Consider the following 15584-nt stretch of genomic DNA (forward strand, 5'->3'; position numbering starts at 1 on the left):
CCTATATATCGCTTTTATTTCTCTACGCATGTACATATGTATATGCGTAAATGTATATATATATGTGTGTGTGTGTGTGTGTACTTATTATGTATATATATATATATATATTATGTTATATATATATATATATATATATATATATATATATATATATATATATCTATATATATATATATATATATATATGTATTATATGTGTATGTATGGTATGTATGTATGTAGTATGTTAGTACTTATCGCTTTTATTTCTGCCTTCCTCATTATATAGACTCTCTCCTTTTCTTATCCAGTATCCCACCTCTCTCTTTATGTATCAAACTATCTCCCTCTCCGTTGGATTGGACTGTTGTTGTTTATCGAAACGTCCCGTCTTTTCATTCAACAGACACAGAAAAGTTGTTTACAAATAACAAGATAAGCTTTCACAGAAACTATAAATATTTCTTCCTCCGCCCCCGCCTGCCCTCACACCACTTCCTACCCCACCCCACCCGCTCCGCCAACACTAATATGTAAATGGGAAGCATCTGTGGAAGAAACAACAAGGAATTCGCCACGGAATCAACCCAGTCGACAGATCTGTAAGAAACAAATTATTGGACATTTCTCACTAATCTTGAATCTCATTGACATTAGACGATTCTGTGGTATGTCGTTAATGGTTTACCCCTGTAGTTCTCAACCATTTTTTGGCCACAGAACCTCTTTAATTCTCATTCTATTCAACTGGATCCCCAAACCATTCGAGGTTTAAAAAACATCCCATTGCATTTTTGTGTCTAAATATTTTAAGGAATTGTATTTAAAAATGTTTAAATATTTTGTATATTTTTAGCAGTATAACCATATTCACCGTGATCACCTTGACCGACCAGGCTATCAGATGCTGCTACACATCGCTGGTCGCAATGCGTTTCGCATTGTTTTAGCCTTCAAATAACGCCACCCCGCTGGCTAAGCGAGCAGGCCAACAGAAGAAAGAGTGAGAGAAAGTTGTGGCGAAAGAGTACAGCAGGGATCTCCACCACCCCCTGCCGGAGCCGCGTGGAGTTTTAGGTGTTTTCGCTCAATAAACACTCACAGCGCCCGGTCTGGGAATCGAAACCGCGATCCTACAACCGCGAGTCCGCTGCCCTAACCACTGGGCCATTGCGCCTCCACATAACCATATTCATTGCACATAATTTTTAACTACAAAATCTTGTATGGATCACCTAGAGTCATGCGGACCCTGATAGAGAACCGCTAGTATAGCCAGTAATGGAAGGAAGGACAGCGTCCATGGACCGTTATAGAGGTCCTGTGGCAGAGGGCCAGCAATTTTAGGGGAGGATTAAATCAATTCCAGCAATTACAATCTTCAACTGGGACTTATTTTATCAACCTCGGAAGGATAAAATGCAAAGTCGACCTCAATAGAATTTGAACACTGAACCTAAAGAGGTACAAGTAATGCTACTAAGCGCTTTGCCCGACGTGCAAACGATTCTGCCAGCTCGTCACCTTAATAATCATTTCTATTATAGGTACAGGCCTGAAATTTTGGGGGAAGAGGGATAGTTGATTACATCATCCCTACTGTGTAACTGGTACTTTTTTCATCGACCCCCGAAAGGATGAAAGGCAAAGTCGACATCGGCGGAATTTGAACTCAGAACGTAACGGCAGACGATATACCGGTAGGCATTTCGCCCGGCGTGCTAACGTTTCTGCCAGCTCGCCGCCTTGATGATGATAATAATAATAATAATAATAATAATAATAATAATAATAATAATAATAATAATAATAATAATAATAATAATAATGATAATAATGATAATAATCATATTTCTCTACGCATGTAATAATAATAATAATCATAATAATAATAACACTCTTTTCAACAACAATTCTTTCAATTATAGGCACAAGGCCTGAAATTCTGTGGTGGGAGGGGTAAAGTCGATTACATCAACTTCAGTGCACGACTGGCTCAAATTTTATCGACCCCTGTGCCTCTAGTAGAAAGGATTATTAAGGTGGTGAGCTGGCAGAATCGTTTGCACGCCGGACAAAACGCTTAGTAACATTTCTTGTACCCCTTTAGGTTCAGCGTTCAAATTCTGTTGAGATCGACTTTGCGTTTTATCCTTCCGAGGTTGATAAAATGATATCGACCTCGGCGGGAATTTGAACTCAGAACGGAAAGTGTCTTAAACATAGATTTAACAACGTGCCTAATCACAAAGCAGACATCTAACTCTAGATTATAAAGCACTCAACAGATTCCTTATGTATCTCCACCTGGATAACAATCTAGTCTGTTACGGTTAACATTCCAATGAGTTCCGGTACAAATTACAATAATTGGATGAACTGAGTGATGTGGAAACACGAGACCTACCCATCATTTTACACACTAAACATGTCTGCAACAAATGTATTCAGACAATCCGCGATATCTGATTGACTAAAATAGATATTTTTTTGTCTCTATCTTTTCCCAACCTTTTGCTGTATTTTCGTGAAGAAACAAGGAATATACCGTATTTACAAGCATATAAGTTGCACTCTTAATTTATTGTTGAATCTTGATACAGTATGCCCCCCCCCCTTAACATTCAAACTTGTTATTATCGTTGTTCCCTGTATAAGTCGTACCCTAGTTGGTTTTTAAGTTTTTCTTAGATTTTTTTTTTAACGTTAAACCAAATATAAAATTGTGCAACTTCTCTACACAAGTAAATATGGAAGTTAATATTTATAAGTGCAACAAAGGCAGCGAGTTGGCCGAATCGTGAGCACGTCGGGCAAAATGCTTAGCGGCATTTAGTCCGTCATTACGTTCTGAATTCAAATTTCGTCTAGGCCGACTTTACCTGTCATCCTTTCAGGATCGATTAAATAAAGTACCAGTTGAGTACTGAGGTCGATATAATCGACTTACTCTCTCCTTCGAACTTGCTGGCCTTGTGCCTATGGTAGCAAGAATTATATAAGTGCAACAGGTGGAGTATTTGACAATGATGCCAGTACATTCGGAGTATTTATCGTTAGTCGAGAAATATTGAAACATGTGGGATTCTCTCTATCATATCTATGGTGGACATCCTCTGGATGAGCTAACGAGGGAAGCCTCTTTGTAGCCACCCTACCTGCTTAAAGTAGCAGCCAAATCCCCCGCACATCGTACCTTACTGCCTTCAGAAGGAAAGAACATAGTCAACAATATACTCTACAATTCTTAACTCGTAACATGATCGTCCTTCAACTCTTAATTAACCTCTTCTCACCATTGGTACCTTTGAACTCCTTAAGTCGAATCCCAAAACTGCAACAGCGGGAACCCCCAGTCTTTCACTAACAATTTCATTTCGGCTCCAAACATCCAGTAGTTGAGATTCTTCACACCCAGCCTCCGAAGTCTGGAACATTCTATGCCCCAACACTCTATAAGGGTTGCGACTAAGGCTGACCCGGAAGACCGAACAGAAAACACACAATCCGCAACACCGTCACCTCCTCTCACTCCGCCAATAAGGGCATTATGCTCGAATATGTATATACCTATGTAAACAATGTGATTGAAAATAGAAAAACAGATGATAGGTGTTATTTACATTATTTACATTTGACGGACATTTATCCTCACCTTGTTTGTTGTTAACACAACGTTTCGGCTGATATCCTCTCCAGCCTTCATCAGGTGTCTTGGGAAAATTTCGAACCTGGGTTCTCATTCCTAAGGTAGTTTTCGATGTTATTATTATTATTATTATTATTATTATTATTATTATTATTATTATTATTATTATTATTATTATTATTATTATTATTATTATTATTATTATTATTATTATTATTATTATTCAGGTCACTACCTGCAATCGAACTCGGAATCTTGGGGTTAGTAGCCCACGCACTTAACCACTACGCCATATGCCCGTGTGTGATAGGTGTATATGCATATCACAAGAGTTATTGCTCTTTCTTCAGCACCACATTCAACCCATTACCATCCACAAGCACATTGCTTAAATAGCCGCTAAATTTAGCGATGTAACACTATTGCAGAAACCAATTTTACATATTAAAAACATTCCTGACAACTGGTGCGTACATATTCTTTTCTACTCTAGGCACAAGGCCCTAAATTTTGGGGGAGGGAACCAGTCGATTACACATCGACCCCAGTAGGTAACTGGTACTTAAATTATCGACCCCGAAAGGACGAGAGGCAAAATCGACTTCGGCGGAATTTGAACTAAGAACGTAAAGACAGACGAAATACCTATTTCTTTACTACCCACAAGGGACTAAACACAGAGGAGACAAACAAGGACAGACAGACGGATTAAGTCGATTACATCGACCCCAGTGCGTAACTGGTACTTATTTAATCGACTCCGAAAGGATAAAAGGCAAAGTCGACCTCGGCGGAATTTGAACTCAGAACGTAGCGGCGGACGAAATACCTATTTCTTTACTACCCACAAGGAGCTAAACACAGAGGAGACAAACAAGGACAGACAGACGGATTAAGTCGATTACATCGACCCCAGTGCGTAACTGGTATTTATTTAATTGACCCCGAAAGGATAAAAGGCAAAGTCGACCTCGGCGGAATTTGAACTCAGAACGTCGCGGCGGATGAAATACCTATTTCTTTACTACCCACAAGGGACTAAACACAGAGGAGACAAACTAGGACAGACAGACGGATTAAGTCGATTACATCGACCCCAGTGCGTAACTGGTATTTATTTAATTGACCCCGAAAGGATAAAAGGCAAAGTCGACCTCGGGGGAATTTGAACTCAGAACGTAGCGGCGGATGAAATACCTATTTCTTACTACCCACAAGGAGCTAAACACAGAGGAGACAAACAAGGACAGACAGACGGATTAAGTCGATTACATCGACCCCAGTGCGTAACTGGTATTTATTTAATTGACCCCGAAAGGATAAAAGGCAAAGTCGACCTCGGCGGAATTTGAACTCAGAACGTAGCGGCGGACGAAATACCTATTTCTTTACTACCCACAAGGAGCTAAACACAGAGGAGACAAACAAGGACAGACAGACGGATTAAGTCGATTACATCGACCCCAGTGCGTAACTGGTATTTATTTATTGACCCCGAAAGGATAAAAGGCAAAGTCGACCTCGGCGGAATTTGAACTCAGAACGTCGCGGCGGATGAAATACCTATTTCTTTACTACCCACAAGGGACTAAACACAGAGGAGACAAACTAGGACAGACAGACGGATTAAGTCGATTACATCGACCCCAGTGCGTAACTGGTATTTATTTATTGACCCCGAAAGGATAAAAGGCAAAGTCGACCTCGGGGGAATTTGAACTCAGAACGTAGCGGCGGATGAAATACCTATTTCTTTACTACCCACAAGGAGCTAAACACAGAGGAGACAAACAAGGACAGACAGACGGATTAAGTCGATTACATCGACCCCAGTGCGTAACTGGTATTTATTTAATTGACCCCGAAAGGATAAAAGGCAAAGTCGACCTCGGCGGAATTTGAACTCAGAACGTAGCGGTGGATGAAATACCTATTTCTTTACTACTCACAAGGAGCTAAACACAGAGGAGACAAACAAGGACAGACAGACGGATTAAGTCGATTACATCGACCCCAGTGCGTAACTGGTATTTATTTAATTGACCCCGAAAGGATAAAAGGCAAAGTCGACCTCAGAAAAATTTGAACTCAGAACGTAGCGGCGGATGAAATACCTATTTCTTTACTACCCACAAGGAGCTAAACACAGAGGAGACAAACAAGGACAGACAGACGGATTAAGTCGATTACATCGACCCCAGTGCGTAACTGGTATTTATTTAATTGACCCCGAAAGGATAAAAGGCAAAGTCGACCTCGGCGGAATTTGAACTCAGAACGTCGCGGCGGATGAAATACCTATTTCTTTACTACCCACAAGGGACTAAACACAGAGGAGACAAACAAGGGCAGACAGACGGATTAAGTCGATTACATCGACCCCAGTGCGTAACTGGTACTTATTTAATCGAACCCGAAAGGATAAAAGGCAAAGTCGACCTCGGCGGAATTTGAACTGAGAACGTAAGGACAGATGAAATACCCCCTAAGCATTTCGCCCGGCGTGCTAACGTTTCTGCCAGCTTGTCGCCTTAATGATGGTAATAATAATAATAATAATAATAATAATAATAAAGTACCAGGCAGTGGCCATGCCCTGATGCAGTACCAGGCAGTGGCTCTCATGGCTTCTGATCTTAACTGATTGGAAGTGTTATCATGTACATTGTTTTGTCTTGGTATAAAAGATGGGCTACAGCAAATATTCTGCTCAATACCACAGATTTGCTTGTCAGTTGTTTGACCTTAACCAGTTGAGCATGTCCCTTAGTGGCTGACGATATGTGCATCTCTGATCACGAGCAGAAGTAGTGGGGGAGCATCATAGCCATGTGTTGAGAGGGATTCTTTGGGGTTTAAATAATTCACCTCTGGAAACATGGGTGGTTCTTTCAACATCCTTAAACAACCCTTATTCAGGGACCGTTTGAGCGGGATGGGCTACTCAACCTGAAGAAAATTCTAACTGGGCCCCACCTGCAAGGTCATGTGCTGTTTATCTTGATATGAGATCACCATGTCGCGCACATATGGTTGTGATGCATGTGCCTGGTGTACCTTTATCAGACGGGTAATCATGATGGGTATATTGGGCTTCGTATATTTTACCCCAGTGTCACTTTGATGGCATGAACTGCTCTCTCACTCAATAATAATAATAATAATAATAATAATAATAATAATAATAATAATAATAATAATAATAATGATCTTTCTACTCTAGGCACAAGACCCGAAATTTTGGGGGAAGGGGCCAGTCGATTAGATCGATCCCAGTACACAACTGGTACTTAATTTATCGACCCCAAAAGGATGAAATGGAAATCGACCTCGGCGGTATTTGAACTCATAACGTAAAGACAGACAAAATACCGCTAAGCATTTCACCCGGTGTGCTAACGTTTCTTATTTCTTTACTACCCACAAGGGGCTAAAAACAGAGGGGACAAACAAGGACAGTCAAACGGATTAAGTCGATTACATCGACCCCAGTGCGTAACTGGTACTTGTTTAATCGACCCTGAAAGGATGAAAGGTAAAGTCGACCTCGGCGGAATTTGAACTCAGAACGTAACGGCAGACGAAATACCTATTTCTTTACTACCCACAACGGGCTAAACACAGAGAGGACAAACAAAGACAGACAAACGGATTAAGTCGATTATAACGTCCCCCAGTGCGTAACTGGTACTTATTTAATCGACACCGAAAGGATGAAAGGCAAAGTCGACCTCAGCGGAATTTGAACTCAGAACGTAGTGGCAGACGAAATACGGCTAAGCATTTCGTCCGTCGTGCTAACGTTTCTGCCAGCTCGCCGCCTTACTGGTTGGTACATATTAATTGCTGGTAGGGGCACTCTGTGTTTTCAAGTGCAACACTACGATGGTCGAGACGATATTTTGTGATTTCGATCCTGTATTCTGAACTTTGAACATTGGACTTGGCTTTTTGTATTTTATATTAAATCCCTTAGAATTGTGTCCGCCAGAATTTTCAAACAATACCTGATGACTTTGTGATTTGCGCTGTACAACTTATATTTGATAGTTGGGTATTTGGTATATATGCGACACAAAGTTGGTGCTTGCCACCAGATATTCTATTGAACGACATTGTACTGTATTATGGATCTGCTGTTGATCTGCAATATCTCACGTGTAAATTCTGTCCTCGTGAGCGCTTGGGTCAGTTCTGATTACGCGAAGCTGTCTATTTTCTTTTTCAGCATTAGTATTCCTATAACAGAATGGAAGATGAGCTTCATACAATCGCAAGAAACTTGCAGTGAATTCAATGTCTTCTCCCATAGAAATAAATTTTTTTTTTCTACTCCGCTCGTCTAAAGAACACTTGTTATCGGACCAGCCACATGATACCAGTAAAATATTTCGGATTAAATCCAAAATCAGAGAAAATAAAGGATTGTTTCCATCGGTGTGTTATCAAGGAGAATCTTTCTACTTCATTCACTCTGTGACGAAGGCTAAAATCCCGAAACGTTAGCTATTTCGCTCCTCGTGTATCTATTTACACGATCATTTAGTTATGTAGCTATCGTCTCCCTTCTTCTTTTACCCAAAAGAAATTGGCCTTGCGCTTAAGAAACATAAATTATCCGCTGTTTCTTCACTATATCACCCACCCCCATATCTCTCTCTTTCGCGCGCTCTCTTTCAATCTATCTGTCTATCTATATATATATATATCTATTAATCTATCTATCTATCTATCTATCTATCTATCTATCTATCTATCTATCTATCTATCTATCTATCTATCTATCTATCATCTATCTATCTATCTATCTATCTATCTATCTATCTATCTATCTATCTATCTATCTATCTATCTATCTATCTAACTATCTATCTATCTATCTATCTATTTGTCTGTCTGTCTGTCTGTCTGTCTGTCTGTCTGTCTGTCTCACAAATAGAGAAGTTACAAATCTATTTTCGAAAGCAAAAACCTCTCCCATCCGCCCACTTTACGCCGTGTCATGTATATCACACAGCTCGTTATTCACGTGTCCCTGTCACTGCGGTCAACAAAAATATATGCGATCGGGTAATGGCGTAGCTGTCAGGGTCAAAGATCGCCATCTTGGCAAGATAATGTTTTCTCTTCGCCCTCTTTATATACACCTTACCTCCTTATTTTTTTTCTATTGACTTACACTGTTGATTTCTGTGCGTGTGTGTGTGTGTGTGTGTGTGTGTGTGTGTGTGTGATTTCTATCCCTCGCCCCGCAATCCTTAATCGTACAGCTTGCGTTCGGTATCCGTTGCAGAGAGTTATATCGCTGATGAGTAAAATCGTACCATAGAAACCCCCCCCTTCTACATCTTTCCTTATTCCCTTCACCCTGGGTATTTTATTTCATTTCATTCCGATACCCGATTCTGTGCCTCACCTGTTAATATATATGGACGGAACAGATAAGAAAATCGTATGACGGATGACAAAGAGGTAGATAGCCATCCCACCCCCAGCCTTCCCATTCTCCCTCTCTCTCTCTCTCTCTCTCTCTCTCTCTCTCTCTCACTCACTCACTCTTTCTCTCTCTCTCTCACTCACTCCTTCTCTCCCTCCCTCTCTTTATCTATCTATCTATCTATCCCGAATGAGCAAACACATAAATATCACACACACACACACACACACATATAAATATACATACATATATGTACATATACATACACGCGCGCATATATAGATATCGAGAGAGAGAGAAAGAGAGAGAGAGAGAAAGGGAGGGAGAGAGAAAGTGAGAGAAAGAGAGAGAGAGAGAAAGAGAGAGAAGTACATCTTTTAAGTCATTTAATATATATTTTATTTCTTTCTCTCTTTCTCTTCCTTGCTTTCTCTCTCTTTGTCTCTTTCTCTTTCTTACTCTATCTCTCACTCACACACATACACACACACACACACACACTCTCTCTCTCTCTCTCTCTCTCCCTCTCTCTCTCTCTCTCTCCCTTATTTAATTTTTAGCCTCAGATTATTCACCATCTTCCTATTTTAATAATTCTATTCACTGAATTAGTTTTCGCATCTAACCACACACACACACACACACCACACACACACACACACACACACACACACACACACTCACTCACTCATTCACTCAGCCAATCACACCAGCATACCGTCTTTAAAAGAAAAAGGACAGGCTTATTATCCGGAGATCGGAAGGCAACCTGTGGACAAGTGTTTCTCCCTCAATAAGCGTCATCCGCACGACTAATGTCTGACCAAATAGATGCTACTGACCATTCTGAGTTATTATTCTGAGGTGAATTTTGTTTAAATTACGCAAATTCCTTCAGTCATAGCTGTTTTGTTTTTCTCTGTTGTTTTGTATGAGACAGATTTATACCAGAGGCTGTCGACTGAGGTCCATATGACTTTTGGACGTCCTTATTAGGTTTCGTTGTTAAAATTTACCTGCAATAAATTAGTTACACTTCAACTCCGTCGGTTACGACGACGAGGGTCCCAGTTGATCCGATCAATGGAACAGCATGCTCGTGAAATTAACGTGCAAATGGCTGAGCACTCCACAGACACGTGTAACCTTAATGTAGTTCTAGGGGAGAATCAGCGTGACACAGAATGTGACAAGGCTGGCCCTTTGAAATACAGACACAACTGAAACAGGAAGAAAGAGTGAAAGAAAGTTGTGGTGAAAGAGTACAGCAGGATTTGCCACCATCCCCTGCCGGTGCTTCGTGGAGCTTTAGGTGTTTTCGCTCAATAAACACTCACAACGTAGGATCGCGGTCTGGGAATCGAAACAACGATCCTACGACCGCGTGTCTGCTGCCCTATGCACTGGGTCATTGCGCCTCCACATTTCAACGATACACAAAATATTCTAACAACTTTTTTTTTTATACAATTCTTAACACATTGAATGGGTGTGAGAGTCCACGCGAGTGAAGTAGGAATCAAAGGGATCCATAGGCAAAAAAATGGTCGAAACCACTGATTTATCCACTTGAATTTTAAAGTGTCTGCTTTTCGTCTCTTAGAGGCAGCTTTGGAACTAATTCTACGTGATCAACGAATTTACTACGCGAGTTACAATGATTCTAACCATTTTTTTTTTGCTCGGTCCCACGAGAAATACAGTCATCTAAACAGAAAATGTTTGTAGTGGAATATTTGAGTGCAAGATAGAGATCACAGTGGTTAGGGCAGCGGACTCGCGGTTGTAGGATCGCGGTTTCGATTCCCAGATCTGGCTCTGTGAGCGAAAACACCTAAAGCTCCACGAGGCTCCGGTAGGGGTGGTGGCGAACCCTGCTGTACTCTTTCACCAAAGCTTTCTCTCAGTCTTTCTTCCTGTTTCTCTTGTACACGTATTTCAAAGGGCCAGCCTTGTCACGCTCCCCGAGAACTGCGTTAAGGGTACACGTGTCTATGGGGTGCTCAGCCACTTGCACGTTAATTTCACGAGCAGGCTGATCCGTTAATCGGATCAACTGGGACCCTCGTCGTCGTAACCGATGGGGTGTCACGATTTATTTCTTAATATCATGCGTGAGCTGTTGACTGCTTCTGTTCATTTCTTTTGCTGTGTGTCGTATTAATGTCGTAGACTCAAATATATTTGGTAATTTATGTGAACAATCGTTGAGCCCCTTTAGTGAGAAATACCTTACTAAAACCTATTGTGATGTACCCTATGGAGTATGTATGCGCTTTGTTGCGGAGTGATATATATAGCCATCAACATTAACTTTCTCACTCATAACGCCTGTATGTTCTACTATAGACTCAGGCCGACCAAAGCCTTGGGAGTGGATTTGGTAGGCGGAAATTGAAAGAAGCCTGTCGTATATGAGTGTGTGTTTGTCCCGTATCTCAGTTTGACAACCGGCGTTGGTGTGTTTACGTCTCCATAACTTAGCGTTTCGGCAAAAGAAACTGATAGAGTAAGTACCAGGCTTAAAAAAAAAACGTTGGGATCGATTCATTCGACTAAAGATTCTTCAAGGCCATACCCCAGCATGGTCGCAGTCTAATGATTGAAAGAAGTTAAAGATAAAAGGTACCGTATATACTCGAATAATAGCCGATCTCATGTAAAAGTTGACCCCTATTTTGGGGTCAAAAACTGGGAATTTTCCATAGACCCCATATAAAAATCGACCTTAGTATTTCACAAATAAGAGAACAACATTTGTGGGTCAAGGTACCGTATTATCCTGTACGTAGAAAAAACACTGTTACAAAATTGTGTGGCTTACCTTACTGTAGCCTGCTCTATAGATGGAATGTTTGGTGATTATAATGGAATGCTTGGTGCTTATAGTAAAACACAATTTAATAGCGAGCACCACACATCTGGTGATGGGTACTACATCGCTTTTACTAAAATGTATGGACAGGATATGCTGCAAGCCTGCATACATCTGAAAGCACAATAAACACGTGTCATGCACTCGTTGTTTACATGGTGAGAAACGCGTTTAACAGACAGCATTATTGGCAAGCACTGGCAAACGCCACTGTCTGATTTCGTACAAAGACAGGACTTTGGTCAGCCTAAAACATCCAACTAATTGCTAGACCAAGTGGTTCCCATGTGGCATTTATATTTTCCTCATCTCCAAATATAGTAAACACATCCGTCATACACTCGTCTGTTTACATAGAGAGAAATGTATTTCACAGACAGCACTATCGGTGAACAACAGCAAGCAGCACTGTATGAATTCGTACCGAGGTATGACTTCGGTAAGCCTAAAAACATTTAGTTAATCGCTTGATCAGTGGTTCCCAGACATTTTTTTTACCGCAGATCCATTCGATATTATTTTTAAAAGCTTGGAACCCCTTATAACTTTCAGGGAACCCTGGGGTTTTGCAGCACACACTTTGGCAATCCCTGCTCCAGATTAACAACTCTACACCATATTATGAACATTTCCTGGTAACTGCACATGAGAGCTACACGGTCTTGTTTATGGGTTTTGTTATTTACTAGGACGTGTGTTTTTGATACATAGAATTGGTAATATTACTTTAATTCATGGTGTTTTCGTTTTTATTCTTTTAGAGATCAGCTGGGTTTCTGCTGCTGATATGGTAATTCAGATTCTAGCTTGAATTTCAGCCCCACAATAGTAGTATCCATGTAATAGTCGAGCCCATAAATTGGCCTTAAAAATGGTCTAAAAATTTTGACTTTTACACGAGTATATACGGTATATATATATATATATATATATATATATATATATATATATATATATATATATATATATAATATATATATATATATATATATATATATATATATATATATATATATATATCTGTGTGTGTATGTATGTATGTATGTATGTATGTATGTATGTATGTATGTATGTATGTATGTATGTGTGTGTGTGCGTGTTCCTCAGAGGTTTTGTAGCAGGCAACAATAACAAAACGCGGTTAAGTGACATGTAATATAAATATAATTATTCGTCATTTTAATGGGGTTCTGAGATGGTTGAAGGACACCTGTTTCCATCTGGGTGTCATGGAAGACGGTTTGTATATGTTGGACACTTAGACACAGATTGATAGTAAACAGTCACGTCGCCTTACAGCAACTACATCCATATATACACAACCATTGTACAAGTGCATACACACGCACACATACATACACACACACACATACATACATACATACATACATACATACATACATACATACATACATACATACATACATACATACATACATACATACATACATACATACATAGATGCATGCTACATACCATGTGCATGGTATATAAATGTATGTATATGGAGACATATACGTACATGCATACGTATATAAGTATATATCTATGAACATATTAATTGTAAATATACGCTTATATATATATATATATATATAATATATATATATATATATATGTAGTGTCTATGAACATGCGTGTATATCTACGTATATATATATATATATATATATATATATATATATATATATATATATATATATATATATATATATATATATATATATATATATATATATATGTAGGTCCCGGGTTGATCCGGGGTTAACCACAGTAAGTAAGGTACTCAATACATAGCAGTAAAATTAATTTATTATATAGAAGGAGCTTCTACAGGACTAGTACTGTTTCATTCAAGAGAAATCTTCAGGAAGCTATTTAACATGAATTGTATTAGCATTTATACATTTAGGCAGGTTTAAAGGAGTGGTGGTGGGGGACTTTTTGGGGGGTAGGCATAGCACAAAATATCATACTTGGGGGAGTGGTCAAGGAGTCAGTGGTAAGTTAGATGAAAGAATAGAGTACATATGTGTATATATATATATATATATATGTATGTAGGTGTATGTGTATGTGTGTGTATGTGTGCATGTATGTGTATGTGTATATGTGTATATATATGTATGTGTATATGTATGTATATATGTGTGTATGTGTATATGTGTATATATATATATATATATATATATTATAATATATATATATATATATGTATATGTATATATGTGTATGTGTGTATTATATATGTATATATGAGTGCGCGTGTGTGTATGTATGCATATATGTATGTATGCATGTATGTGTATGTATATATGTGTGGAAGTGTGTGCATATATGTATATGTAAGTATGTGCGCGTGTATGAGTATGTATGTATGCTTGCACACGTGTATATATAGCGTGCGTGTGTATATATATGGATGCGCGTGCGTGCGTGCACGTGTATGGGTACGCATGTGTATATGTGTATGTGCGTGTATGTGTATGTATGCATATATGTATGTATGCATGTATATGTGTATGTATATATGTGCGTAAGTGTGTGCATATATGTATATGTAAGTATGTGTGCGTGTATGAGTATGTATGTATGCTTGCACACGTGTATATATGTGTGTGTGTGTATACATATGGATGCATGTGCGTGTGGGCACGTGTATGGGTACGCATGTATATGTGTATGTGCGTGTATGCGTATACGTGTATGTATGTATGTATGTGTGGGCGTATATTTGTATATGTATGTGTGAGTGTTCTCTCCCCTTCCCTTTTTCGTCTTTTTTTTCCCTCACTTAACTTGTCTCTTCCTCTCTCTCTCATTCTTCATTCTCTCTCTCCCTTTCACCATTCTTCATGGTCTCCTCGCACCATTCCCCTTCTTCTCTTCTTCTTGCTCCTCCTCCCCCATTCCCGTCATCCATCTGCGACGATACTTCCGTCGTAACTGCTTCCTGTCTTTCTCGCCCGCCTTGCAAGGCTTCTGGTTGACAAAATTTCCCTCTCTGTCTTCCACTATAATCCAGCGTTTACAATACTTTTTTCGTCTGGCGTTAACAGCCCTTCTTATCTTGTTCTCCTTGTCTTGTCTCTCACTGTTATATTATTTATTTTTCCACTGTTTTTATATATATTTTTACTGTTTATATGTTTGTACTGTCGTTACCGTCTTGCTTTTTTTTTACCCCTCTGCGAAAAGATCTCAGAATTTTAATTGATTTGCTTTTCGCGGGAAGGAATTTTTCTTCGAAGTATACGTCTCGCTTTTATCCTTCGAAACGTTTAGTAGATGAAATCTTAGCGACTGAAGAAGGGGATTTTTCGTTGTGCTTATTGTCCTGTATCTCTCCCTTTTTTTGCTTGTCTTGTTCCTTGGTTTGTGTCTATGTGTTTCGTCTCTCTATGTGTTCGACGTCTTTTTGGTGTCCTGTACACATATATGCGTGTATATGTACATGTAGAGGTAGGTACGTACATATATGTTTATATATATGCATATATTCTATTTTATTAACATATATATATATATAGATGGGGGTGTGTGTATGCGTATAAGTGCATGTAAGTATGGATGTATGGATGTATGTATGTATGTTTACGTATGTATGTGTTTGTGTGTATATGTATGTAGGTGTGTGTATG

This window comes from Octopus sinensis, linkage group LG1 (assembly GCF_006345805.1).
Source record: "Octopus sinensis linkage group LG1, ASM634580v1, whole genome shotgun sequence".
NCBI classification, from domain to species: Eukaryota; Metazoa; Mollusca; class Cephalopoda; order Octopoda; family Octopodidae; genus Octopus; species Octopus sinensis.